The sequence below is a fragment of the Equus przewalskii genome, chromosome 27 (assembly GCF_037783145.1).
Source record: "Equus przewalskii isolate Varuska chromosome 27, EquPr2, whole genome shotgun sequence".
Taxonomy (NCBI): domain Eukaryota; kingdom Metazoa; phylum Chordata; class Mammalia; order Perissodactyla; family Equidae; genus Equus; species Equus przewalskii.
This window is the reverse complement of record NC_091857.1, coordinates 9,086,310-9,114,232: the sequence shown is the minus strand read 5'-3', so window position 1 is coordinate 9,114,232 and position 27,923 is coordinate 9,086,310.

The following is a 27,923-nucleotide window of genomic DNA, read 5'->3' as shown; positions in this document are numbered from 1 at the left end:
GCGAGAGACTGCCGTTTCCAACGTGTTTACCATGTTTTGTATCAAAATTTTCAAAGATATCCATACCATTTCAATTGTCATTATATCAATCAATTTCATGTTTCCTATTTCATTGATGGAGCTTGTATGCAAAATTATCTGGATCTGGTGTTGTGTGTATAAGCATGAGTAGATTTTTAAAAACTTGCTGACTCAAATACTTTAAAAATTTAGGATATGTTTGTGTTTCCTAGCTGTATTTTCCTAAAAATTTTCATTTTATGTGTTTTTTTTTAAATTATTGGCGAAAGATTCCCATATATTCCTTTTTTAAAAATCTCCATGTCTCCAATTATATTCACTTTTTCATTCTGTATATAGTATCAGCCATTTTCCCTTTCTCTACTTTATTATTGATAAATCCATTTGGAATTTGGTATCTTTTAGTATTCATCAAAGATTTAATTTGAACATTGCTGACTTATTTATAGTATTCTTTCTATTTCATTAATGTTTTCTTCTATATAATTGAAACTGGTTATGCAGGGGTCTTTTTCAAAAACTATCCTTTATTAGAAATGTCTTTTCCCAGATTAACATTTGAGGTTTTACATTTCTCTGGAAGTACTATTAACCTGTTACCCACAAATGAACAATATAGCATTTTCGTTATTGTTCAGTTCTAAATATGTTCTATTTTACATCATGATTTCATCTTTAAATATGAGAATTTCAATTGTGATTCTTCTGTTTTTAAATTTTTAGAAAAGTGGAATTTGTTAAAATTTGGCTTGTAGGTGATTCATAAATTGTTACATTACGGCTGGAGATTATGATCTATATCATACAATTCATTTAAGCTTCTTAAGAATTTTATAGCCTTGTAAGTCATCATTTTTGGTAAATTTTTCATACGTGCTTGAGGATAAAATGTATTTTACATTTATTAGATGTAAGTCTATATGTATCCAAGAACTTAAATTTTATAGGTCAAATTTCCTATATTCTTACGATTTTATCTAATTTTATAAATCGTCTTTTTTTATTCCTAATAGTTTTTTTTAATCTACTGATCAGCCAACCAATGAAGTTGATATGTTAAAATCTCTCACTATAATTGTGTATTTGGGCATAACATATTTTAATTCTATCAATTTCTTTGTATATTTTGAATATATATGATTCATATGAGGTTATATTACCTCATAATCTTCTGGTGAAATTATATAGTTTGAATTATGGAGCCCCAGAGTGTATTTTCCCCTGAAGTTTATTTTGTCTAGTATTCCAATTACTTCTTATTGTGTAAGAAAAACACCCCAAAACTTAGTGGCTTAAAACAATGTTTACTTGGAGCACAAATCTTCAATTTGTGCAGTTTCCAGTGGGAACAGCTCATCTCTGCTCCAGTTGGTGTCAGTGGGGTGGACTGAAGCCTGAAGGCTGAAGTCATGTAAAGGTTTCTTCCCTCACATTTCTGGTGGCTGGTCATCAGCTGGCATATGAGCTGTTGGTGGAATCACCTACAAGCAGCCTCTCCATGTGGCTCGGGCTTCCTTTACATGATGGTTGGGTCCAAGCGTGAGCATCCTGATGAAGAGGGAGTGCTATTTGTAAACTGTTTTACCTTTCAGTTTTCACATTCCCGGGCAAAAAGGTGGGCTTTTCCACATGTGCTCCCGCTGTAGCTGTGTAAACCACTCAGAAGAGACTGGAACCCATGCCAATAGCCCCTCCTCTCTCCTCCTCAATACAAGTGCATACACCCCAGTATTGTCGGCCTGCTTCTCTCCAGTTCTTTCAGGTACTTGCTTTTTGTATTATATCCAGCTTTAATTTATTTTGCAGGGGGTGTCATCTGGTAGGTTGTTATTTCATCACATTCAGAATCAGAAACTACCGAACCTATAATACAGACTGTGAGAGTATGTGTGACAAGCATACGTTGTCTGCGGGAATTTTTTTCTGGACTCTCAATTCTATTGTTTATATGTCTATCCTTATTCCAACACAACACAATATTGATTACTGTAGATTTATAGTAAGACTTGAAGTTGGGAAGTGTAGTAAGATTTGAAATTTGGAAGAGTCCTTCAATTTTGTTCTTTCCTGTGATTGTTTTAGCTAGTCTTGATATCTCCTTATGAATTTCAGGATCAGCTTGTCAGTTTCCCCAGAGCCAAGGAGATTGGTCTGGACTAAAGGGTGGAAGCTATGCTTTCTCAGGCAACATGGAGATCAGTTGCCTAGACTGGTGAATCTTGGGGAGATTTCTGTGCTAAAGGAGCATCTGTGGGAAGCCTCTATGGGAATCCTTTAAGAACGTTGACAGGTGGTTTGTATTTACTTCAGTTAGATTTCCTGAGGCACTACCAATCTGGGAAAACCTTTTGATATAGTCTCAGTTTGTAAATCACTAGATTTTGAAAGTAATGTAAATTTAAATCCCAAAACAGTACAAGGACAAGCTTCAATTTTATGTTTTCAGGGGAGACGTTGTTTTCTGTCTAGAGGCCATGCAAAGACAGACAAGATTCTTGGTCATGTTCTTCTGCTGGCTTCTATTTTTAATACCATTCTTTCACTGATGATTGGACCTTCAAACCTCAATTTTATAGAGTGTGTCATTTTCAACTTCCTCTAAGGCAATCTCATCTGCTATTTTTGGCCCTTAAAAGTCCTACCCTCTTGTTTCCTGATACAGATCTTCCTCAGCTTATGATGGGGTTATGTCCTGATAAACTCAGCATAAGATGAAAATATCTTAAGTTGAAAATGCATTTAATATACCTAACCTATGGAACATCATAGCTTAGCCTCGCCTACCTTAAACACGCTCAGAACACTTCCATGAGCCTACAATTGGGCAAAATCATCTAACACAGAGCCTATTTTATAATAAAGTGTTGAAGATCTCATGTAATTGATTGAATACTGTACTGAAAGTGAAAAACAGAATGGTTGTCTGAGTGCAGAATGGTTGTAACTGTTGTTCATTCTCGTGATCGCGTAGTTGACTGGGAGCTGCGGCTTGCTGCCACTGCCCAGCATCATGAGAGAGTATCCTACTGCATATCATAAGCTGGGAAAAGATCAAAACTCAAAGTATGGCTTATACTGAATGTGTACAGCTTTTGCACCGTCATAAAGTTGAGAAACCGTAAATTGAAGCATCGTAAGTCGGAGACCATCTGTATTAGCAAGTCTCCGGAGCAGCAATGCCTTCATCATCAGCTTACCACTCTTATTTTTTCAGCTCACTTTAATTTTTTGTCCTCAAGGAACATTTTTACTGTCTCATGATCTAAACTTTCCATATAACAGAAAGTTATATGTTCCAATATATCTAGGTTTATCCTCAGGATACCTCATTTTAGCTATTACTAAAAACAGAAGTTATGGCAATGGTTTTAAAAATAATTTCTAAAACATTTCATTGTATCAAATGACCAGCTGCCTTATAATACCTGTGGGTGGTGATGGGGTGGGGAGTTGGCATCCCTCGACCAAGGACAGACTAACATAAGGGTACAAAAGTCAGAATCCCTTGTTTCAATGTGGGACCAACTCTATGGTACAACTCATGCACCAGAATACCCTATAGGAATGGACTGAAGCTAGATTCCAGCTGGAACCACATTCCTGCTTTTCTCGTTTCCTTGCGTTATCCTGTTTTCCCCAATCAGTTTCTCTTGAAAGTACTCCCTCAGTCAATCCTGTGCACAGGAATCTCACCCTCAGGCGCTTCCTTTAGAAACTGCAACCCAAGAGATTAAATGATTCCAAATCATGACTCTTGTCAACTTCTTTATTCCTCTCCTCTTCATGAAAGAAAGTAAACATTTGGTATCAGAGAATATTGTTGATTAATGCTATTAAATCCTTTTTAAAAACCTTGAGTTTTTTACACACTGGGTTATGGAAGTACACTTCACCCATAGGAGGGTGGGTGAAGTAGTGGAAATTTGCAGAACAATAATAAATATCAAATTTCATCTGGAAGATTGTCTTTAGGTGAAGATGGTGCATAACATCCCTAAGTAAACTGGATGTATTAATGGAAGCGAAGCCGGGTACCTGAGGGTTATGTAAATATCCAGTAAGAACATGATTACCCTTCAACCTTGTTCGCAACACAGACACACATGAAAAGAAGTTAATCTTGTTAATTTGTGGTTTTCTTGTTTAATCTGCGGGGTGACTCAAGGGTCAGAAGGATTTATAAGCTTGTTTTACAGAAGAAAAAGAATGCCTTTGAGGAAGTTAGGATCATCAGCCCCCAGTTGCAGCTGAGCCCAGAAGTCTGATTGCCCAAGGGCTTATCTGGAGTGAAATCAACATGGACTTCCCCTTTGTATCTCGGAAACACCTCCTCCCAAGTCCCTTAGCTCTATAAAAAGCCCCTGCTTTCTTCTTTCCTTAAGGTGGATTTGAGAGAACCTATCCTTCCCACTTTGTGTCTTGGCCAATTTGAACAAACCTGTCTCAATCTCCAAGCACCGATGTCTTGGTGACTGGCTTATTGTGCATCCGGCACATGTATTTGAGATTAAGAGGTTCAGTATCAGAAGGAAACTGGAAATGTTAAAAAACACAGACTATTGTACATCTGAATGTTCAGGGTCTTGGGAGAACTCATAAAGACTGGAATTCCTTTGTTTGATGTCTCTAGTTAGCTCACTAAGGGTGGACTGATCAAAATGAGCTTGTGATACTGTGATTTATAATAAAAAGTATGTATTTGGTCTTCATCTTGTTCTGGCCAGAGCTCCTAAATCCCTTAGAATTTCCTAAGTGAAGAGAGTTGAGAGCAATAAAGGTGAAAGGCAAGTCTTTTGTTGTTTACAACAAGCCCCTTTCAACCACACCTGAGTTTATGTTAAAGAGGTAATTTTTGGAAAACCCCTAGATGACCACAGAAGGGAGTCTTGTTGCCAGGGTAACCAACCATGTGATTAAAGAGATGACCCTTTCAGCCCCAACCCCCCACCTCTCAGGAGGGGTGAGGAGCTGGAGACTGAGTTCAATCACCAATGGTCAGTGATTTAATCAATCATGCCTACTTAACGAAACCTCCATAAAATTCGTGAAATATAGATAGACCCTGAAATATAGATAGGACTGGGAGAGCTTCCAGGTTGGTGAATAAGCGGAGGTACTGGGAGGGTGGTACATCTGGTGAGAGCATGGAAGTTCCATGCCCCTTCTCACATACCTTGCCCTATGCACCTCTGCCATCTGGATGCTCCTGACTTGCACCTTTTTATAATAAACCAGTAATCTAGTAAATAAACCATTTTTTGACTAACGTGAGCCATTGTAGCAAATAATCAAGCCAGAAGAGCAGGTCATGTGTGTGAACCTGTGATTTATAGCCAGTTGATCAGAAGCACAGGTGACACCCTAAATTTTCAATTGGCACCTGAAAGTGGGAGGAGGGAGTTTGGGTGACTGAGCCCTTAACCTGTGGGCTCTGCGCTAAGTCCAGGGAGACAGTGTCAGAACTGAACTGAATGGTAGGTCACCCAGTTGGTGTCCAGAGAGTTGGTGAATGGGTTGGTGTGGAGGAAAAATGCACACGCCTAGTGTTGGAAGTGTTCTACGTGTAGTAGCACAGAAAAAGAGTATTCTCCATTTCAGGGCTCTTTGTTAGCCAATAGCTAGTCAGCTCCCTGTGGTATATAAACCAAAACTTACTATTCTCAAATGATCTACCGATTATTTTTTCTCCTGTCTCTGTTTAAATTGAGTTTTCATCTTTGATCTTTGATAATGACTGTTTTCCCATTATCCTTGCCTTATTATTAATTCTTCTCCATTTCCAAACTGTTCAGTTATCTTTTAAACAAAATTTTTGTGTGATGAGAGCCCTGAATGGAGCTTCAGGACAAATCCATTCATATCATTGAAATAAAAAAATCAACACAATACAGTCTCACAATTTGTACTTACTTATAGGTTTTAAAAAGCACATGAAAATAACCCTAGTGAAAGTAAATTATGATTAAACAAAATATTGACTTGTCACAAGTGGCTATCAATTTTATAGGACAGAAGATAGTATGGAGGGAGAAGTTCTTAAAATTCCATCCCTGAAAATTATGACATCAAATACAAGAAAGCATTAATAAATAGAAACACAGACTCAGAGAAAGAGAGAGAGAGAAGGAAAGAAAGAAAAAAGAGAAATAGAAACAAGGGAGAGAAGGAGGGAGGGAGGAAATGGACCCTGGCTATTCCATAGTCATGCTGAAATACTTGACAGTTAACTAACTAAGATGGACAGAAATAAATATAACACCTTAGAGAAAGTTGTACTGTGTCGAATCAGTATGTTTTTATATATTGATAATCAAGATTACGACGTGATGATCTTCTTTTAAGCCACTAAGAGACAAATTAACCAGATTTTATCCATTGTTCAATTCACTTTATTTTCCTTTATTCTGAAAGAAAAATATATCATGAGACTAACTGTCATCAAAAATGTCATACAGTAGAAGAACTGTATCATACTTTAGAAACAAAATTATTTATGAAATTTGCTACAAATAACTATCCCATTCTCATATATATTGAAATAGTAAGAGGATATGCATTTATATTTAATTGAAGTTACCAAGACAATGAGACACTGTAACTTTAGCTTAGTATTCCAATATCAATGGATATTTAACCTACTAAAAATATTCATACCCCATAACACACTGCTTTTGTAGAAAAACAAAACAGTAATAAAAGAAATTTAGATTTTGACATCTAATTAAGGAAGTTCCTGTATAGTTTTACATTTTACAAAAAGTAAATTTTAAAATAACTTTTATATTCTCTGAATTCATGAATGTTTAGCATTCATATAAGAATCTAATGTTACAAAAGCAATTAATAATAAGGGTTATTAGAGAGACTGGCCTGCTGGCGCAGTAGTTAAGCTCAGTGTGCTCTACTTCGGTGGCCCAGGGTTCATGGGTTGGGATCCTGGGCACGGACCTACACACCACTCATCAAGCCATGCTGTGGTGGCATCCCACATACAAAATAGAAGAAGATTGGCACAGATGTTAGCTCAAGGACAACCTTCCTTACGCAAAAAGAGGAAGATTGGCAATGGATGTTAGTTCAGGATGAGTCCTTCCTCAGGAAAAAAAAAAATATGTAATAATAATAATAATGATTATTAGAAGAGCAAATAAATGTTAAACAAGCTTCCTCCCATATCAAACTCTTTTTATTTCCACACTATCAGTGGCATCAATTTTGTAAGTGAAATAGGCTTTGCAGATCATATAATTTCTGCACACTGAAACATAATACTCCACAGAAAAATCAGTACTAATTTTTAACACGTTTTCTAATATGATGTTACCTCAGGGAAATTTCATGTCAGTTGACAAAATATTCAAGACCCAAGTACAGGGAATGCCTGAATCTATGTAGGCTGAATGCACCACGTAATGAAACTTTGAATTATGTTTTTCTGATGAAGTCACCAAGAGCATTTTAGCTTCACTCTATCTTATTTTGAATTATAGATTCTGTTTATATGATGCCTATTACTGTTATTTCTGTCACTTGAGGCAAGAGTATGATTTTCCATTGTAACAATCTTCTGCTTGACCTCCCAAAGTGGATAGTAACAGTGAATGCATGAATGATCATTGAAAAAACAAAAAAAATGTTAATATGATAAAATAATAAAAGCAAAAGAAATAATAATGTTTGTGGGGATCTAACCAGCTGAAATTAGAATATGAAAGTGAGCACTGGGTTGACATCATTGAAAATGGTGGAGTCAGGAACTCTGGTGCTCTCTCCATCCACAGAAACAACTAAAAAGCCAGCAAAAATTCTCAGAAGCAAATTTGCAGACTCTGTACTCTAGGTGGAAATTACAACAGCCGGGGGAAAGCTCAGGAAAAAAGAATCTGCGGCACTGTGGGGTCAGAGCTCTGTGGTATTGAAAAATGCCTGCCCACCAGCCCCTCTCCCCAGTAGGACTGCAGCCGTGAAGACAACAGCGTACACTCCTGGTGCAGGCTGTGTGCACCAGAGGGAGCAGAACAGACCATATTTGCAAAGAACTGTGTAGTGTGCTACTTCTCTGGAGGATCCCTGGAGGACTGGCCAGGGGTTCATCTTTGCTTAACCCAACTTGGAACATTCCTAAAGAGATAAATTGAGTAAACGTATAAATATTTTGGAAATAGAACTAATTTTAAAACTCTCAAAAAGAAATCATCATGCCTGTATGGTTTCCCTGGAGAATTCTACCAAATGTTTTGAGAAGACTTCACAGCAATTCTATGTGATCTCTTACAAAAAATAAGAGGAAGATGTCCTAATTTCTTTTAAGGTAGTATTAGTATTACCCTGATATCAAAAATAAAGACAGTACTAAAAACAAATGACAAAAAAGAACAAAAACTAGGGCCCAGTGGCACAGCTGTTAAATTCACTTGCTCTGCTTCAGTGGCCCAGTGTTCACTGGTTTGGATCCTGGACGTGGACCTACTCACCCCTTGGCAAGCCATGCTGTGGTAGGCATCCCACATATAAAGTAGAGGAAGATGGGAATGGATGTTAGCTCAGGGCCAGGCTTCCTCAGTAAAAAGAGGAGGATTGGCAGTAGCTAGCTCAGGGCTAATCTTCCTCAAAACAACGAAACAAAACAAAACAAAAACTATGGACAAATACCCCTCATTAACATACTTAACACAATATTAGCAGATAGAATTCTGCAACATATAAATTAATTAAATACTAGGAATAAGTGAGGTTTATTCCAGAGATGCAAACCTTTTTGATTATTTGAAAATCAATCAATGGAACTCAACATATTAATAAGTTGGAAAAGAAAAATCAATTATGCCAATTGATGCAGGAAAAAACTGTCAAAATTCAACACATTCCTAATAATAAAAACTCTCAGAAAAACAGGAATACAGGGAAATTTCCTCAACTTGTCAGAGGATCTACAAATAACCTACATATAGCATTATACTTAATGATAAAAAGCTGAATGCTTTTTGCCAAATGTCAAAAAAAGACAAGGATGTCCGCTTTCACTATATTTATGTGACATAGTGCCTTACATTCTAGCCAGTGAAATATGCAAGAGAAGGAAATAAAAACAGAGAGATCAGGGCAGCTCAGTGGTGTAGTGGTTGGGTTCACATGCTCTGCTTCTCCTGCTTGGATTTCACGGGTTTGGATCCTGGGTGTGGACCTACACACAGCTTGTCAAGCCATGCTGGGGTGGTATCTCACATGCAAAAAATGTAGAAAGATTGGCACTGCCTCTACTTGTGGAAGACATCATTCATTATGTACAAAATCCCAAGGAATCTACAAAAATATTCTTAGAAATAACAAGTGAGATTAGCAAAGTTGCAGGATATAATAAATGTTTTAAAAATCAATTGTATTTCCGTATAGCATTAATGAGCACATGGATATAGAAATTATAGTACAATATCATTTACAATCACTCAAAAATAAAATACTTTGGTGTAGATCTAACAAAACAGGTGTCGGAATTTTATGTTGAAATCTACACAATTCTGATGAAAGAAATCAAAGATCTAAATAAATGAAGAGGCATACTGTGCTCATACGTTAGAATACTTAATAGATAAGATGTCAATTCTCCCCAAATTAGCATACAAATTAAACCCAATTCCTATCACAGGAAGATTTTTGTAGATATCGGCACTATTTTTTTCTAAAATTTATATTGAAAAGCAAAACAGCTAAAATAGCAAACGCAACTTTCAAAAAGAGGAATAAAGTAAAAGGAATCAGTCTATCTGATTCTTAGACTTATTAAATAGGTACAGTAATCAAAAAAGCCATGTTTACACAGGAACCTGTACACAAATGTCTATAACAACTTTCCGCACAATAGTAAAAATTGGGAAACAAACCAATATCCTTCAATGGGTGAGAGATTAAAACACTCTGGGATGTCCACACCATGGAATTCTACTCAGCCACAAAAGAGGGACTGTCTATTGACACAGTTACCAACCTAGAAGAATCTCCAGAGAATTATACTGAGTAAGAAAAGCCAGTCCCCACAAGTTACCTACTGTATGGTGATGAGGATTTTTAGGCTGCTTAATTTTAAAATGGCTTATGATGAGGATTTTTTAGGCTGGTTAGTTTTAAAACTACAGATGAGATTCAGGCTCCAAGGAGTGGAATTTGTTTGCCCCCTTGTTGGGAAACATTTACATTTCTAAGGGAAACCTCTATCTGTGAAGATGCCTCCCTCTCTGTGCCAGGAAGAAGGGGGGATGGTCTTATCTCTGGAAGCTCTTAATCAATGCCAGAGGCAAGAACTTAAATTGGTTGCTGTCTGGCAATCTCATGTAACTGATTTAGGGTGGTGGCTTCTGACCTTTACTTAATCCGATTTGATTCTTGTCTAAAAGTCATGGGATCACCCAATGATCAGACCCCACCTGCACTGATACCATTTTAACTTTTTTTTATGTTCTTTCCTTTGTCTTCGTAAAGAGATGACTCACATACCTATGCCTTAAATTTAGTCCTAACCCTCAACTCGGGGCAGCAGCAGGAGCTCTGACTTCCCGTGGGTCCTGTCCCCATGCACCAGCTCTGCCTGCCCATGGGCTCTGTCCCCATGCCAGCGGGGGCAGCAGCAGCGGCTCTGCCTGCCCATGGGCTCTGTCTCCATGCCAGCGGGGGCAGCAGAAGTGGCAGCAGCAGAAGCTCTGACTGCCCATGGGACCTGTCCCCATGTCAGCGGGGGCAGCAGCAGAAGCTCTGACTGCCCATGGGACCTGTCCCCATGTCAGCGGGGGCAGCAGCAGAAGCTCTGACTGCCCGTGGGTCCTGTCCCCACGCACCAGCTCTGCCTGCCCATGGGTCCTGTCCCCATGCCAGCGGGGGCAGCAGCAGAAGCTCTGACTGCCCGTGGGTCTTGTCCCCACGCACCAGCTCTGCCTGCCCGTGGGTCCTGTCCCCATGCCAGCAGGGGCAACAGAAGCGGCAGCAGCAGAAGCTCTGACTGCCCATGGGTCCTGTCCCCATGCTACACTATTCTCTAAATAAAAGAGCACTACTGCCAGATCTTAAGAGTCTAAGAAATCTTTCTTTCGACTCCTCGGCTCACCGACCCCGCATCATATGGTATCATTTATATAACATTCTTGGATGACATGATTAAGGGGGAGATGAAGTGGGAGAGAAGTGAATGAGGCTATAAAAAGGGCAACATGAGGGATCTTGGTGGTGATGAAAATGTTCTGTAACTTTACCTTTTCAATGCCAATACCCAGGTTGTGATACTGCAGTATCGTTTTGTAAGATGTTAGCATTGAGTGAATTTGAGTAAAGGGTGCACACATGAAATATCTGTATTATTTATTACAACTACATATGGATCTACAATTATCTCAAAATAAAAAATTTAATTAAAGAAAAAACAGTTATTTGGTATATCTTATTGATCAAGGAGTCCTTGGGAATGAAACTGGCAGAATACTCAGATGTAACTTGCCATATCTAGGCAAAAAAAGTTCTGAGGCAGCTGGGAAGAAAACTATTCATAGCCTATTGCTCAGTTTTCAGATATATGACAATTCACAGACAGTTCAGGTTCCTTTGAGGAAAGATTCTATATCTCAGCACAGTAATATATCATGAGTATTATTCGAGAATTACTGCAGAGGAACTGTGAACCAGTTACCAGAGTAGTTTTGCACAAAAACAGAAAACACCTAAAACTTCCGAGAGTTTTGAAATTCTGGCTTAAACTGAGTCTAATTCATGGTGCCCTGAAAAGTCACTTTGGTCCACTAGAGGAGAACCTAGTGACTTCAGGTTTGAAAGGGAGGTAGAGACCTAAATCTGTCTCCTCTGTTCCTGGGACCACAGATGTAACTGATGATTATTTTGCATTCACAGAATACAGAACGTAGTAAGTATACTTAGTAACTGGCAGAATTCCTTCAATTCCCTTCTCCCAGGAATGGCAGGAAGGAACAAAAGTCCAAACAAATGCCCCCTTCAACCAAGATGATAAACAAAAGAAATTCTGCATCCATGGAGGTGAGAGCAGAGTTTAGTGCTATCACGGAATTCCTAAACATTGCGGAAGTGGTCAATACTACTAAACACCTATTTAATGGGACTGTTTTGCAAGCCCCAACCCAGTTAGGTTATGGAGAAAGTCTATTATTGATCATCTATCATCAAAACTCCTTCATTTGGTGATACAGTTCTAACCTGCAGTTAAGGAGGTGGCATATTTACTAGAGCAATTAAAGCAGACTCTGGAATCTGGAATGCAGTCATTAATGTATTTTTTTTGTCTTATCAATATCAGCAAAGAAAATCAGAAGTGGTTTGTTTTCATGTAATAAGGACAATAGCACACTTTTATATATTTGCCTCAAAGGTATGTCAAGTCAGCTGCCTGTGATAATACAGACCAAAGGGATCTTGATTTTCACGTTATTCCACAGAAAATGTTGCAAGTTCATTTCAGTGATGAGATTATGCTAATTTTTAGTGAACTCGAAGTAGGAAACACTTTAACTGCCCTGCTGAAATACATATCTGACAGAGGATCAGAGATAATCCCCAGAAGACTACAGCAGCTTGACACATTAATTAAGTTGCTGGGTCCCCAGTGGTTTGTAGTATGCTGCAATATTACTTCTAAAGTGAGAGACAAGTTGATGAATCTTGTACTGCCCACCATGAAAAAGAGGACCTTTTTGGATTTTGATGGCAATATCTATCACATTTGGAATAACCTGCAAGGTTTCTCAGGTTTAAAAGGTGTATTGAGAAGGGAAAAAAAGTCTTTTTTATCTGTTTTATCTTCAGTGCTAGTTACTTTACCACATGTGCTGTGCAATATTACAGACCCAATATTTTCAGACGTGTTTGTTGCTGACAAGCATGTTCCACGTAGCCTCTGTCAAGCCCCAAAAGTGTGAATTCAGTGCAAACACCTATAATTCTGCATTTGTGTCATGCTCACTACTATAACAAATTATTTTTGTTGGACATCCAGCTCTCAATTTGCTGCTAGGCTCTTGGAAGGACTAGATATCTGACTGAGGGACACCAAATGGGTTCCCCAAGTAGAAATTATTGATCCACCAAATCGTAAAATTAGACGCAAACACCATCATTCCACTGTAGAACTGAAATGATATATATGAGACCAAATCAAAGCTTGTCCAGAAGGCACCAGTAAATTGCACCAAAAGGTACTTAAAACACTCATGGTACTCGCTTCTATCCTCAAAGCTTTTTCCCTATCCCCATCTTATGGCATCACGGGGTACCATACATCAAAGGCTACAGCTCCTGTTAGGTGACTCTCCTCTTAGAGCTGTCACCTCTGAAATCATGCCTGTCCCCCTCATTGCCCCATCAGGCCGAAATGTGGCTACAGTACTTCACTGCCACCAGCCATGGGTTATGGCACTATTATTTTTGGCTCCTGTGTATTCTATCCACACTATTGTAAAGTACTAAATATCCTTAAAAATACTCACTGTGAATATTCAACCTGTTTCTTGCCAAGATCAGATGGATAAAAAAAGAAACATCAATTTTTTTCCCTTTATAGAGCAATTATAAAAGAATTTTACTGCATGTGCTAGCCAATACAACCATGGAAGAAAAGAAAACAAAAGTTAAAAAAAAATTGGCAAGGCTGAAATAAAAGATAAAAGTGGCATTATTACAAATATATCATTATATATTTACACAATCCAAAGAACGTACAAATAAATTATTGGAATTCTTCATTTAGCAAATTTACTGACAGATAATATATGAAATCAGTTGTGTTACTATATGCCATCAACAAACAGAAAATTACAAAGATATCATTTACTATAGCATCAAAAATATCAAATAAATATGAGTGAATCTAACAAAGTTGTACAAGATCTCTATATATTATGTACAATATCTGTATAATATAGATATAGATCTATATGATCTGTATAGATCGCTGTATCTATAAGATACATTTACAAATAAAAATACAAATATATATGCATGCATACACACTTATTTTAAGAAAAATGACACTGCTGACGAATGGAGCAAGGACTATTTAAGATGCAGCACTGAAGAATCTGAATAACCATATAGAAAATAACCCCTACCTCACAAAATACATGGAAATCTATTTCAAGTGAATTATAATTGAACTGTGAACAGCAAAATGATAAAAAATTATAGAATGTAATTTAGCAAAATATCTTTCTCATCAAAGGGACAGGAAATTATTTCATAAGTAAGAAACAAAAGTAAGTAATAATAAAGGGCTCAATTTAAATAAAAATAAATAATCATGAAAGGCTTTACTAAATTATGAAATCTGTTCATCTAAATCTCCATTAAGAGTGAGAGAAAGCCATAAACTGCGAGAAGGGATTTCTGCCTTTTGGAATATTTACAGACTAAGTAATTGAAACTAAGCCTCTTGCTGAAACGCATGGAAAACTTAGAATGTATAATATGATATAATATAATATATATATACTTTACATATCAGAGATATCAAGGCACTGAGGAATAATCATGGGACCAACATCAGAAAGAAGAAAACACAGAGAGATACCGAGAGATCTCCCCAAGATCTGGGGCTCTATTCTGTAGATTCACTGCTGATTCTTTCACAGTAGGGTGACAAAGTGAAGGGCCTTCATGAGCTGCTCAGGCTTTGAGCTATGATCTCAAAGGATTACCCTCTTAGAGAAAAAGTGAACAAGAAATAGACCAGGAATAGTATAGAATTCAGCCAAACATAAATTCACTCTGAAGTAAGATAAAATCATCCTAGGCCTTAATTTTTTAATAGTTTTTTTTTCATTTACAACATCTGACATGCAATTAAAACTTAACAGGCATGTGAAAAGACAAGACCTAACAAGAAATCAAGAGAAAAGCAAACAAAAATAGAAACAGAACCATAGGTGAAACAGACAACAGAGATACCGTGCACATTTTAAAATAACAATTCTAAATAGAATCAAAGAAATAAAAGACAAGACTTAGATCTTTGGTAAAAGATAGAGATGTTGAATAGATGAATGGATAGACAGATATATATAAAAAGTAAATAGAAATTCTAGCTTTGAAAATCAATAAAAAAGGAAAACTTGAAGTACATCCATTTAGTTGTAGAAAAGAAATTGCTGGAAAGAGAATTAGTGAACTAGTAGGAATGCCAACAAATTATCCATAACTGTGAACAGAGAGAAAAAGGATGAGAGGTGCAGAAGACAGAGTAAGATATATGGGATATAGAGTGAAAAAGACCCAGAAGGAGAAGAGAACACATGACAGAAGCTGTACTTAAAAATATAATGGCTGCTGGGCTGGCCCCGTGGCCTAGGGGTTAAGTTGGGTGCTTTCTGCTTCCCTGGTCCAAGTTCCGTTTCCAGGCAGTGACCTGCACCGCTGGTCTGTCAGTAGCTATACTGTGGTGGTGGCTTACATACCAAGTGGAGGAAGATTGTCACAGATATTAGCTCAGGGTGGAACTTCCTCACACAAAAAGAGAAAAATTGACAACAGATATTAGGTCAGGGCAAAACTTCCTAAGGGGGAAAAAAAAAGTAACGGCTGAGAAAATTGCAAAACTGCTGAAAGATTTTAAGTCACCTATTCAAAAACCCCTCCAACTCCAATCAAGATAGGTAAAAAGTAGGGCTGTCCTGGCGGCGTAGCAGTTAAGTTTGCGCACACACTCTGCTTCGGGGTCCCTGGGGTTCATGGGGTCAGATACCGGGATGGACCTGCTCATCAAGCCCTGCTGTGGCAGGCATCCCACATATAAAATGAAGGAAGATGGTCACGGATGTTAGCTCGGGGATAATCTTTCTCAAAAAAAAAAAAGGTAAATACAAACACCTAGATATATTTGAAACTCTTAGATAAAGAATTGAAAATCAGAAATAAAGAAAAAAACTATTAATGTTAAACTTCTGTTTAAAAGGATAGACAATACCCAAGGGATCAATAAAAAGAGTAATTGCAAACTTCTCAATAGCAAAAACACAATGGAATCCAGAAAACGATGGCAGAATGTCTTCCATAGTAGAAAATCAATAAGTGACAACCTAGGCTTCCATAGCCAGTGAAAATATTCATCAATAACGAAGGTGAAATAATGATATTTTCAAACAATAACAAAAACAGAATTTGTCCCCAGTGGTCTTGCTCCAAACAAAATACTACACGTTATTATTCAGGCAGAATAAAGCTAAGTCAGCAGGGAGTTCAGTACTGCAACAAGGAATGAAGGGCAAAGAAAATTCTAAATACATGGGCAAATATAAATTACGTTGATTGCCATAAACAATACTAATGTCTGGTTCGTTAGTTTGTAGTTTACCGAAATACATGATGGCAATGGTCTTCAATCAGGAGAAGGATAATGGAAGTGAAATTTTTTGTATTATCATGAGAAAAGTAAATATAATTATTGAGATGAAAATATTCTAGAGTAAGCAACAAAATCATAAAATAATGCATAAACATGCTAATAAAGGAGAAATATCCCATTATAAAAATTACATAATAAAACAATGAAGATGTTTTTTAAAGTAGAGAATAAAAAATAACATAGAACAGGCAGGATAAATAAGGAAAGCAAATAGGAAGATGGTACATTTAAATCAAATATGTCTGTAAAAGGTCAAAATGCTCAAAGAAAAAACAAATATCGTTAGAATGGAATTGTAAAAAATCCCCTACATGTTCCTTACATGAGATACATCAAACATAAACATATTCTAAGATTTAAAATAAACAGAAAGAAATATTTACTGTGAAAACATTAATCCAAAAGCAGGTGCAACTATATGAACATCAGATAGGGTTGACTTTAAGGGGAAAGCGCTATTAGAGATGCAAACAAAACTTTCCCAGAAATAAAAGGTTGAGGTCAACAGGAAACCATGACAATTAAACATCAGTATGCACAAATAGCCAAAGAAATAAATCAATTATTAATTTATTACAAGTTAAAAGGCCAGCCACAATGTGAAAAAAGGTATTTGCAACAGATGCATTCAAGTAAGACTCTTATCCCAAATATATAAATACCTCCTATACATCTATAGTAAGATCAGCAACACAATAAAAAAAAATTGGCAGGATACTTGAAGAGACTATATCCACAAAGTGAGATACGTATGAAAAGATACTCAACCTCATTGCTAATCAGGAAAATGGAAATTAAAACCACAACAAACATCTTAGGCCCCTGTTAGAATAGCTAATGAACACATCTCAAAATACCAGCCTGGTGAGTGTAGCTGCCCCTGATGCAGGAAGGGTTCATAATCACTGGAAAAGGCTTGCCAACAAACTGTGTCCTGGAGGTGAGAAGGCCGGTTAGCCAATGACGGGTAAGACCTCCAGGAGGAGGCAACCTAAGCCAGGCATCGGTCACCCCGGGGGCACAGATGGAGACACAGTATCGATATCGGGAGCAGGAGGAGCCGTTGCCTAGGAGGCCTTGCCTGCCCGAGATAGAAATATACGAGCACAGCAAAAACATGATAATATCAAAACAGAGGCTGAGGGAGGGCTCCTTGAGAAATCACTAAGAATCGTGGCATTCGCTAATTACATTGTCCAGAACACCTGTGTATGTTTAACAGATGTAAGCTATGTATATATTGAAACGCTGGTTACAATAAACTCAGAGTGGCCATCAGACCTCTCCACATCTATCCTGATGTGTACATTGGATTGCGACACCGACAGTGAGGATGTGGCAGAAGAGGAACAATGCCACTCTGCAAGTGTTGTATTACTCAGAGTACTGAATAAAAATGTATTTTTGATCTAGCAAAAACTCTTAAAATAGATATAAATATTTTCTATTTTAATATCCTTTTATTCATTACCCTGAATAATATGTAAATTAATGTATATGGAAATTAGTATATATCTTCTTTTTCTTGTTTCTTTTTGCCGCTAAATTTTATACCCAAAGTGTGCATACAAACCTCTTTGGACCCAGAAATCCCCTAATACATTTAGAGTCAAGAGAAATGTGCACATTTGTACCAAGACAAATGTCAAGAAAGCTCAGAGAAGTTTCATTCTTAATAGCCCAAATCTGGGAGCTACCTAAGTGCCCATTATGAGTAGAATAGATAAATAAAGCGTGGAATATCCATACAACAAAATACTATACAATGATGAAAATAAAGGCACTTATCTATGGAGACATGATGAGAGAGAACTCTGGATGGTGTCGAAGGCTCATTTCCTTTCCCCTTTTGGTAGCTGGCACAGAGTTGGCTTAGCTGGACTGAGAAGTCTAGAGAGAAAGCCTGGATTGCAACATTCCCGGCATTTGAGACTATTCCCTCCAATGGGCCCTTGGTATGCAGACCTTGCCCTTCTGTATGCAGGGTCCCTGGTAGTGTTCCTGGGCCTGAGGACCACGCTGTATATTTCTTGTTACTTGGAGAAGTTCAGTGTTCCCTATCCATTTTAGGCTAACCTGTAAAAATACAAGGTGAGGTAAGGCACCTTTCTTGCTCTCTCTTGCAGTGCTTTTGCTGCATTCTCATCCTGCTGGCTGACCCCGGGCTCTGCCTGCTTAAATTTTGGTCACAGTGCACGTATAATGTATATGCTCTGCCCGTGCTGCCGAAATTGAGTTCATGAGACTGCATGTGCTCCACCACTTCTCTGAGTGTAAGCTTTCCCCCAGTATATCCCACATCACATCTGCACTGTACATGACTGGGGTTTCGTATCTGTGATACTTGCCTGACCTAACAACTTGGATAAATCTCACATACGTATGTTGAGCAAAGAAAGTCACTCACAAAAATAAAAGAAGTAGATGATCAGCTTACACAAGTTCCAAGACAAGCAAGGCTAAAACATAGCACTGACATTAGGATATTGCTGCCTTTAGACGGAAGAGAGGGCGCAGTGATTGACAGTGAGCACCAAGGGAGGTCTGGGGAGCTCATAATGTCCTATGTCCTGATCTGTTGGAATTACACGTGTGGGTGATGTGTGATGATCATTTATCAGTGCATTTATATTCTGTGCACTTTACCTTGTGATCAAATGATACTGTTTAAGTGGAGACATTAAACAATAAATTGTTCAGTGTATTTAACAGAGTAACACGTTGCAGAGACAATTTCTGTTCACCAGATATTCCTGCTCTTCTCTACCTATAGTTAATTTTGAGACTTATGAGCAGAAGTAGCATGTTTCAATTGTGGACCGAGGAGCTTAAGAGCTAGTGTCTTCTTCCATCTCTCTCTTCTGCTGCCGTGCTGTCCTTGGAGGCCACCTGTTCCAGATAGTGTCGCTACCAGATAGAAGGAGGCTTCCCAACTCCCATCAATCTTCACATATGTGAGAAATGAACCTGGGCTGCCTTAAGCAGCTGAAAATCTTTTTATAGAAATTAGAACTAATTATGCTAATATCCTACATCAACATCAAGAACAATAAAAAAATTAATAAAATTTGGTGGTAAAAAGGAAAGGGAGAAAAAGGTTATATACTAATTTTTCTTGCTGCTCTGGGTGATGAGTAAAATACATTAAAGATGGAAAACTTTTGTACAGTTATCTCTCAAAATTGCCATTGGATTAAAATTGTATCTTTTAATTATTACAAGAAACATCCACAAACTAGGCAAAAATACCTCATTGTGTGGGCATAGAGTGCATCAGGAAGATGTACAAGAAAATGTTAACATTGGTTGTCTCCAGAGACAAGAATAGGTGAACGTACTATATGTACAAGCCATAAAAAGGAATTGAATTTACAAAATGTTATAGCTGATCTCAATAAAAATAAAGCATTCGGTTCAGATATGTACTTTCCTTTTAAGACATCATTTGTAATTGCTCATTAAATGTGTCTATTTATCCTTCCTAAAATGGCCTTGAAAATAGTGAAGTATAGATAGAGATAAACTATGGGATCCACATTAAAAGGATATGTAGATGGTCGCAGCAAGTGATGGTTAGACTTACCAAGCACTCCAGATTCAGTAGGTAAAAAACATTACGTAAAAATTAAACTTAGCTCTTTTTCTTTCCTTCTTCGTAGTTTATTACACTTCAACAAGTTAAATTCCTAAAGGTCCGAGGGATTTAAAATGCAAGACAGAACATCTTTTTGAACCACTCTGACTTTCTCCAGATAAAATTTAGTGACCGTCTTCATTCTGGAAGTAGAAAAGGTAAATGAAAGATAAAGAATTGTATAAATAACTGAATGATTTTGACTATCAATGAAGACATAAACTAGACATTAAATAGTATATTTTTCTCTGTCTGACCATGGCCTACCAGTTCATCACAATATTCTCGAATTCTTTCCCTCCTAAGGACACAAAACTACATTTCATCTGCAGTGTTTCGCCTACTGTGAAAACAACCTTAACAGGTCAAAGATGTACTCTTCAGTGTGCCAGATTCTTATATTACCCACCTAGGACTATTTATCAGCCGTAATTTGCTGTGGTTCTGTCAATGTTTCTATAGAAAGCTCCTCATGGGGTAATAATAACTGCACAACTCATAGGTTTAAGGAACATTTTTAATAATGTGTCTTCAAAATGTACCTTTTAGTAGTTGAAGCTTGCATCATGGTTGTAACATTGTGAAAGTTGGAGAACAGATTGTCCCCTTAAAAACTCTTTGTGACTTTACATAGACTTTTAACTCTAGGAAAAGTTAAATCTAAGTCACATTAGGATCAGATGATTTAGTTTAAACTCATACGAAAGCCACTTCATCCCCTTCATCATTCTGGCTGCCCTTTCCTCACCCTTCACAACTCCATTACACCTGTCTGATGATATAAGGTTATTTCATAGCTTGATTGAGGGGTTTATTGATTCCAGCCACTGCTCTCTTCCATATATAAATAGATCTGAAAGAGAGAAGGTTTAAATTTGGTAATGAAAGAGAAGGCTCTTCCATGATATCCACAAGATTTCTTTGACGGTTTATCTGATGGGCTGTCTAAAGAGTCGCATCCAGGAAAACTCAGCGCCCCGGCAAGAAAAGGACACACCCAGTAAACTGGAGAGGTATAGCTCCGGGAATTTATAATCCTTAATGAAAGCTTTTTTGACTGAGATAGTATTTTTATTTCTTCCATATAAAAGCAATTACTTGAGAGAAAAAGAGCTCGTAAGAAGTTGAACATGAACTTTCTCATATATGTTTTTTCATACATAAATTTTTCTTTTTCATTGAAAGTCAAGCCCAGGGCACAAGGTTGTATACAGATCATTTACTTGGAAAATGATCCAAAGAAGCATGAGTGACACAGGGGAAAGTAAAAAGAGAACAGAGGGAAGCAAGACAGGAGGTCGTGTTATCCATTCTGTGACTGCTACATGTGACTAGTGCTACATGTGACTGGACAGTCTGAGAAGACTTATAAAATGTACTTCAGAAGAGTTGGCCTGGGAAGCAAACGTGGAAGACATCTATCCCTTGGCTTCAATCTTCTCATTGAATAAAGATGGCCTCTTGAACTTAAGCCCTCAGCCCTGTGGGTCGTACATAGGAGAGAGCTGAGCTGGCTCTCTTGGGGTCCCAAGCCACAGAGCCACAGAAACCTTGGAGCAGGACGAAGATTTACTCTGCATCACACAAGAGCTGCCTCTGTGCTAAACTGCTCAGAGCCTACTGGGCAGAAAGTGGCTGGAACAAGAGTTGAGCCCATGGATTTTATAAGCAAAATTGTACGTGTCTGACAGAGTTTTCTGCTATAAAATTAAATACGGATTTTAGTGTTTGTAAATCTTTGATCGTGATTTTCCGAAGAGTCCCCTTCATAACTGATAATCTGTGAGCGAGCTGCAAAGAAATGTAAAAGATTTTATGCCTACACCTTTATTAAATGCCTGTAGTATAAACTAAGAATGAATCAAATTAACCTAATAACATTTTACATTCAGAAAAGTATTAGTGAGCAGATATTTTCTTAAATATCTGGAGTACCTAAGATGTAATCTTGGCCTTGGACCCAGTTTTCAACACATAAAGCCTGATGAAGTATTTAGGGAATGTTTAACAACATAATATATGCATTCTAGCAGTTATTAATCATAACTGATAACCATCAAACTGCATATATTGGAAATTTTCATTATCACTCTAAGTAAATATCTGAAGATTCATTTAAAGTTATGCTATTTGAAGAGGATGCCAAGTTAAACTAAAAATCATCCTAATGACTCAGCTCAATAGAGTGGAGCATATAATTTATATAATTGTATAACCGGACTCAATAAAATGGCATAATGAAGTATTAAGCTGTGATTAGAGGAAGAAAGTCAGTGCATTCATTATTGTTAACAATTCTCCCACGCACTTCCTTTTTATTTCTTTCAAACTCTGCCCTGTATCCCCATGGAACACCTGATAGATGTAATACTAATTTCACATGATTTGTTGAATGAAGGAAGGAATGAATACACAAGAGTAGAAGGAAATATGTTAGGAATGTTATCCTAATGGACTTCACTGACTGTTAAGTCAAAAGAAACATTGCTTAATCCTGCCCTTTCTAAACTTTAACTTTCCTACCAATCCCCTGCAGATCTCGTTAAATGCATCTTGTATGAAACATTTCTAAGGTTATTGCATACTATCTGCTTTTGTCTCTTAAATTAATTGATATTTGACATTTTCAGCCCAATATCCCTATTAGCCACTTACTATGATGCTGTACTAAATCATCCATATTTCTTAGCTGTATATAGTAACATCGAAAAATCATGTTTACAAATTGCCTGGTATTTTAGGGTTTGAATGAGAGCTAGCCCCATGTTTAAAGCTTTCGTCTTTTGCCCTGACACAGTCGTCCATACGTTTGACATGTTTGACGTAGCCTTCCATTGCTACACTTCCTAGATTGTGTGGTCCCTCCTGATTCCACCACAAACCTTACATTTTTTCTCTGTGTTTGAGAAGGCACGGTAAGACATCATACACTAATTCTTCTGCAATGATGATTAGATTTTACTACAATTTCCTTTTTTTAATATATTTACAGTGTAATATTCTTATTCACTGTTTCTTGAAAGAGTCAAATTCTTAACAGATTTCCTTGAAAAGAGATTATATCTAAAAGGAAGGAACAAAAATGATCCCCATGCCTGCTAATGTTAATACTCACTGTGCCTAATTTCATGTATATACTCTGGCAGTTTGGTGACGTTCTGATTGGAATGAATGAATATAATAATGTAGTTTATTATTGAAAAATTACTCTATAATGTCTTAATTAAATTATGAATCAAATCAATAATCTAGTAATTAAATTATGGCAATTTTATACTATGAGTTTTAGTAAATAAAACTATATAAATATATGTTCACTGAAAAGAATTCAGTAGCCTAAAATTATAACAATATAATTTTCTCCCAGACCTAAAATATATAGTAATTAAATTTATTTTCTAATTAGCAATTGTCTTCACAGCAAGTTTTACTTTGCATTTCCTTTTTAAAACTATTGAAACAAACAAACACACTAAGTAAAAAAACTAAGTAAAAAAGAGAAAGGGAAAAAGCAATCTCAGAAAAAGAAAAGTACTACATTTTCCATAACTATGAAGGCTCTCAGTATTAAAAAACTGCATTTCCAAGCAATATTTGCCATTTTCAGTGTAGATGGCTTTGGAGGAAAATTAGCCATCATATTAAAATAGTAATGAGTTCACAGTCCTTTATAGAATTTAATGTCTAATTTAATAATAAGTGAATCTTCCAAAAAAATGTTCTAGATATATGCTGGTGGTGAGATATAAATTTTCATGTTAGGACTGCTGTGCCATTAAAAGCAAAATTGCCCCTGCACTGTCTTTTAGTTCTTTGAGATGGAATTGTTGGCTCGGTCTCTATGATCATCCTGATGGCGACACGCCAGATGAGCAATATTGCGAACCTGAGTCTATCAGCTCGAGGTAGTATTGCTGGCATGAGCCTCTACAGCACTTAATTTAATTAGATGAAACTTCCATTGTTGAAACTGCTGAACACAGTATTTGTGACCGAGCCAAGGAAGAATCTAATTTATTAGACCTTTGAAACTGTGCTGTAGAAGTGTTATTGTGGTGTCTCGCAGCAACTGCAATGTTTTGAATATAAATTCTGAATCCCAAGGAAAGCGGTATTTCAGGAATCTATCTTGTCTTTATCTCTGATGTGCTAGGCGTTTTTCTTTAGAGCTGTGCACCCTATTATGATCTGGGTTATTGTTGGCTTGAAAGTTAGAATACAGTATCCCTTTATAATTCCACAAAGAAATTTGATGCCGTGATGGGAGTAGTGAGCCAGGATTAAGGAGACCTGCATTTTATTTCATCTTTGTTTTATTGTGTGATATTGAACCTGCCATTTCATTCCAGCAGGCTTATATACCGGAAAAAGGACAGACATTTCTCTAGAAACAAGAGCCGTTATAAAGATTGTAAAATAAATTCTAAAAGGAGCTTTGAGAAAAACAGAGGAAATGAAATTAATTTTTATTGAGCAACTGCTGTGTGCTTGCTATGAAATGGCAAATGATCAAGCAAAACAAAAACAACAGAAAAACTCAGTCCTTGTCCCCAAAGAGATTATATCTAAAGAGAAGGACCAAAAAGAATGTGCCTGGTGAGAATATACCTTTTTTGTAAATAAAATTAAAAATATTTGTGGATTATATTCGACTTTGGCCAAAAACACACTTAAATTTTAGGCTAAACACAAAGAAGAATAAAATTGCTATTATATTTTGTAATCTTTGGAGGAAGAAACATATTAGGCTCTTCCTCTAAAAGCAATTGAAAGTATTTGATTCTGGAGATTAATTTTCTTTGCATAAGACAGTGGATCTGATGTTTAGGGTACAGGGACAGAAGAAGAATATTCACTGACATCACAGAGCAATTGCATTTGCATTTACCAAGAAAACGTTTTGCATCATCTGTGATTTACGCAGTCTCCTGGATCCTAAGGATGCTGCAGAAAGTGAAAGACACTCTAAATTCCCAGCGGAATTTAGAATCTAGCAGGGACATTGACATACACAAAAATAATATCAAGTATTACATTACAAAGGATACTATGGTTCAGTGAAGGATATAATGGAAGGATCTACCCTTGGCTGATGAGTCCAAAGTAGGCTTCTCTGAGGAAATTGTTTAAGCTGTTATCTGATGAGTGGATAGAAGCTAGCCAGGTGAGCTTTCTTTTAAAGATTTTAATTTTTTTTCCTTTTTCTCCCCAAAGTCCCCGGGTACATAGTTGTATATTGTTAGTTGTGGGTTCTTCTAGTTGTGGCTTGTGGGGTGCTGCCTCAGTATGACTCGATGAGCAGTGCCATGTCCTTGCCCAGGATCTGAACCTCGAAACCCTGGGCCGCCAAAGCTGAGCTCTCCAGCTTAAACACTCAGCCACGGGGCCGGCCCCCAGGTGAGCTTTGACATGACTAAGTTGTTATGCCTTTCTGTTCTTATTGAAACATATATGGCTTTCTGTTTTCCTAGCTGGAATAGCTCAGTTTTTCATCGAGGAAATACAGAGTAAGTACAATGAAAAATAAATGTTAATCTAGGATTAAATGTCTACACAGATAAAAACATGTTAGGTTATTTTTAAAGGAAAAAAAGAAACGAAAGTGAAAACTTTCATGAAACATTCACACTTTTTGCATATATGTTGTTATAGAAGTAAAATAGTTAAAACATTTACGTGCTTTAAAAAATAAAACACAAGTAATTTGCCACGGAGAAAATTTGCATGACTCTAAAAATAAAGCTTTTGTTTATTATTGCGATCTTGTTTTCCTCATGATTATTACCTAAACAAAAATCTTTTATAAGTTTTTATTCACCTGGAGAAAAATAAAGCTCTGTATTTTTAGCACATTGGAATTCTTTGTTATTAAGTGGCTACAGGATGGAAAAATGGTCCATGATCGGACTGGAAAATGGATGCAGAAATCATAGAGGGCCTTTAACACCAGTGCTTTCAAATGTCACTGAGCATCGAGTCACCTCAGGATCTTGCCTGTACGTTGATGACGACTCAGTATTACCAGGGTGGCACCCAAGAATCTATATTTAGAATAAACTGTAGGTGAAGATGTGTTTTCTTCTCTACAAACCACACTTTGAGTAAGAGCGTTTTCATCTTTGTTAAGGATTTTAGACTCTATTTTAGAAAAATGGGGAGGCATCAAGGCCTTCTAAGCAAGTTGTTAACATGAAGTGATTTTTATTTTTAAAAGATCACTCTATGAAGACATTAAAATAACTTAAATGCATATTATTAAGTGAAAGAGGCCAGTCTGAAAAGGCAACATACTGTATGATTCCAATTATATGACATTTTGGAAAAGGTAAAACCTGGAGAGAATGGAAAGATCAGTGGTCGCCTGGGCTCCAGGGGAAGGATGGAGGGATGAATAGGTGACACGGGGACTTTTAGGGCAGTGAAACTGTTCTGCATGATGTTGTAATTGTGGAATCATGTTGTTACACATTTGTCAAAACCAATAGAGTATACAACGCAAAGAGTTAACTCTAATGTAACCTATGGGCTTTATTTAATAATAATATATCAATATTGGTTCATCAATTGTAATAAATATATCACACTAATGCAAGATGTTAATAATAGGGGGAACTGTGTATGGTGGCTGGGAGAAGGGTTATATGGGGACCTTCTATTTTCCACTCAATTTTTCTGTAAACCTAATACTGCTCTAAAAAATAAAGTTTATTAATTAAAAAGAAAAAAATCACTCATGTTATAGTGTGACAAAAAATTTAGAAATTAAAAAAATGATGCAGTGAAGAAACTAATTTTACCCTGCAATTATTTCCCAATGTCAAATCAGTACAATACCATCATAAGACCATTACCATGTATGCCTCATCAATGACACAAAATATGCATTCCTTTGATTCCGACATTAGTATGAAAATAAAAATATAAAATAAACATGAGAATCAAATGGAATGGTTAAAAAGAGTCTCACCATGCCTACAATTATAGATGCATGATTACTGATTTTGTACACTGCACCTTCAGTGTGCAGTTCACGTTGTTTAGGTGGGAGATGACAATGGCTCAGAACATTGGGTGGGAGTGCAAATAGGGAGAAATAAATCAATTCATAGCACGTTTGCAAAACAGAATCCATAGGACTTGACAATTTGCAGGATATGAGGGGCAAGGAGAAAGCAATGTCTAGCACCACTCACAAGCACATGCCCTACATGATTGAGTAGATGGTGGTGTCTTTTACTGATACAGAGATTAGGATAAAATTAAAGGTTATTATGAAGAGAATAATACAAACAATGGTCGTCAATGATGGCTGTTTCAAGAGAGAAAACAAAACAGTGGTAATGGGGGTGACTAAAATAATAAATAAAACAAGAAATCAAGCTGTAATTCTTGACAAAGTCAGAGTAAAATTGTATTGAGGGTAGCTGGAAGGAGAGGATTATCTTATTCTAGTAAATATCACTTAAAGTATTAATTTCAGAGGTGGATACACCTTGGCTGCTAGTAAGTTTCAATGTATAAACACAGAACTTTTTACCTGAAAAAAACCACAGAGAAATTAGTCAAAGGAACAGGCTACCAGCAAACTAAAAGATCAGCATGTTGTATGAGTGATCTGTGAGGTTGATGGAATCATATCGATGGACGCAAAGAATGACTATGAAAATTAAGACTGAGTCAGGTACCAATATCTGAAATAAATGAAGAGGAGTATCAGGAGCTCAGTATACCATAAGAAAGGAGCAAGTCCTCTTATACCATAAAAAGGGAGCAAGTCTTGTATTTGAGTTTTATGAATCTTAAAATAGTAAGATTTTAAAAATATATGGTAGAGATTCTATAGTCCTGAACTGGCATTCAGGA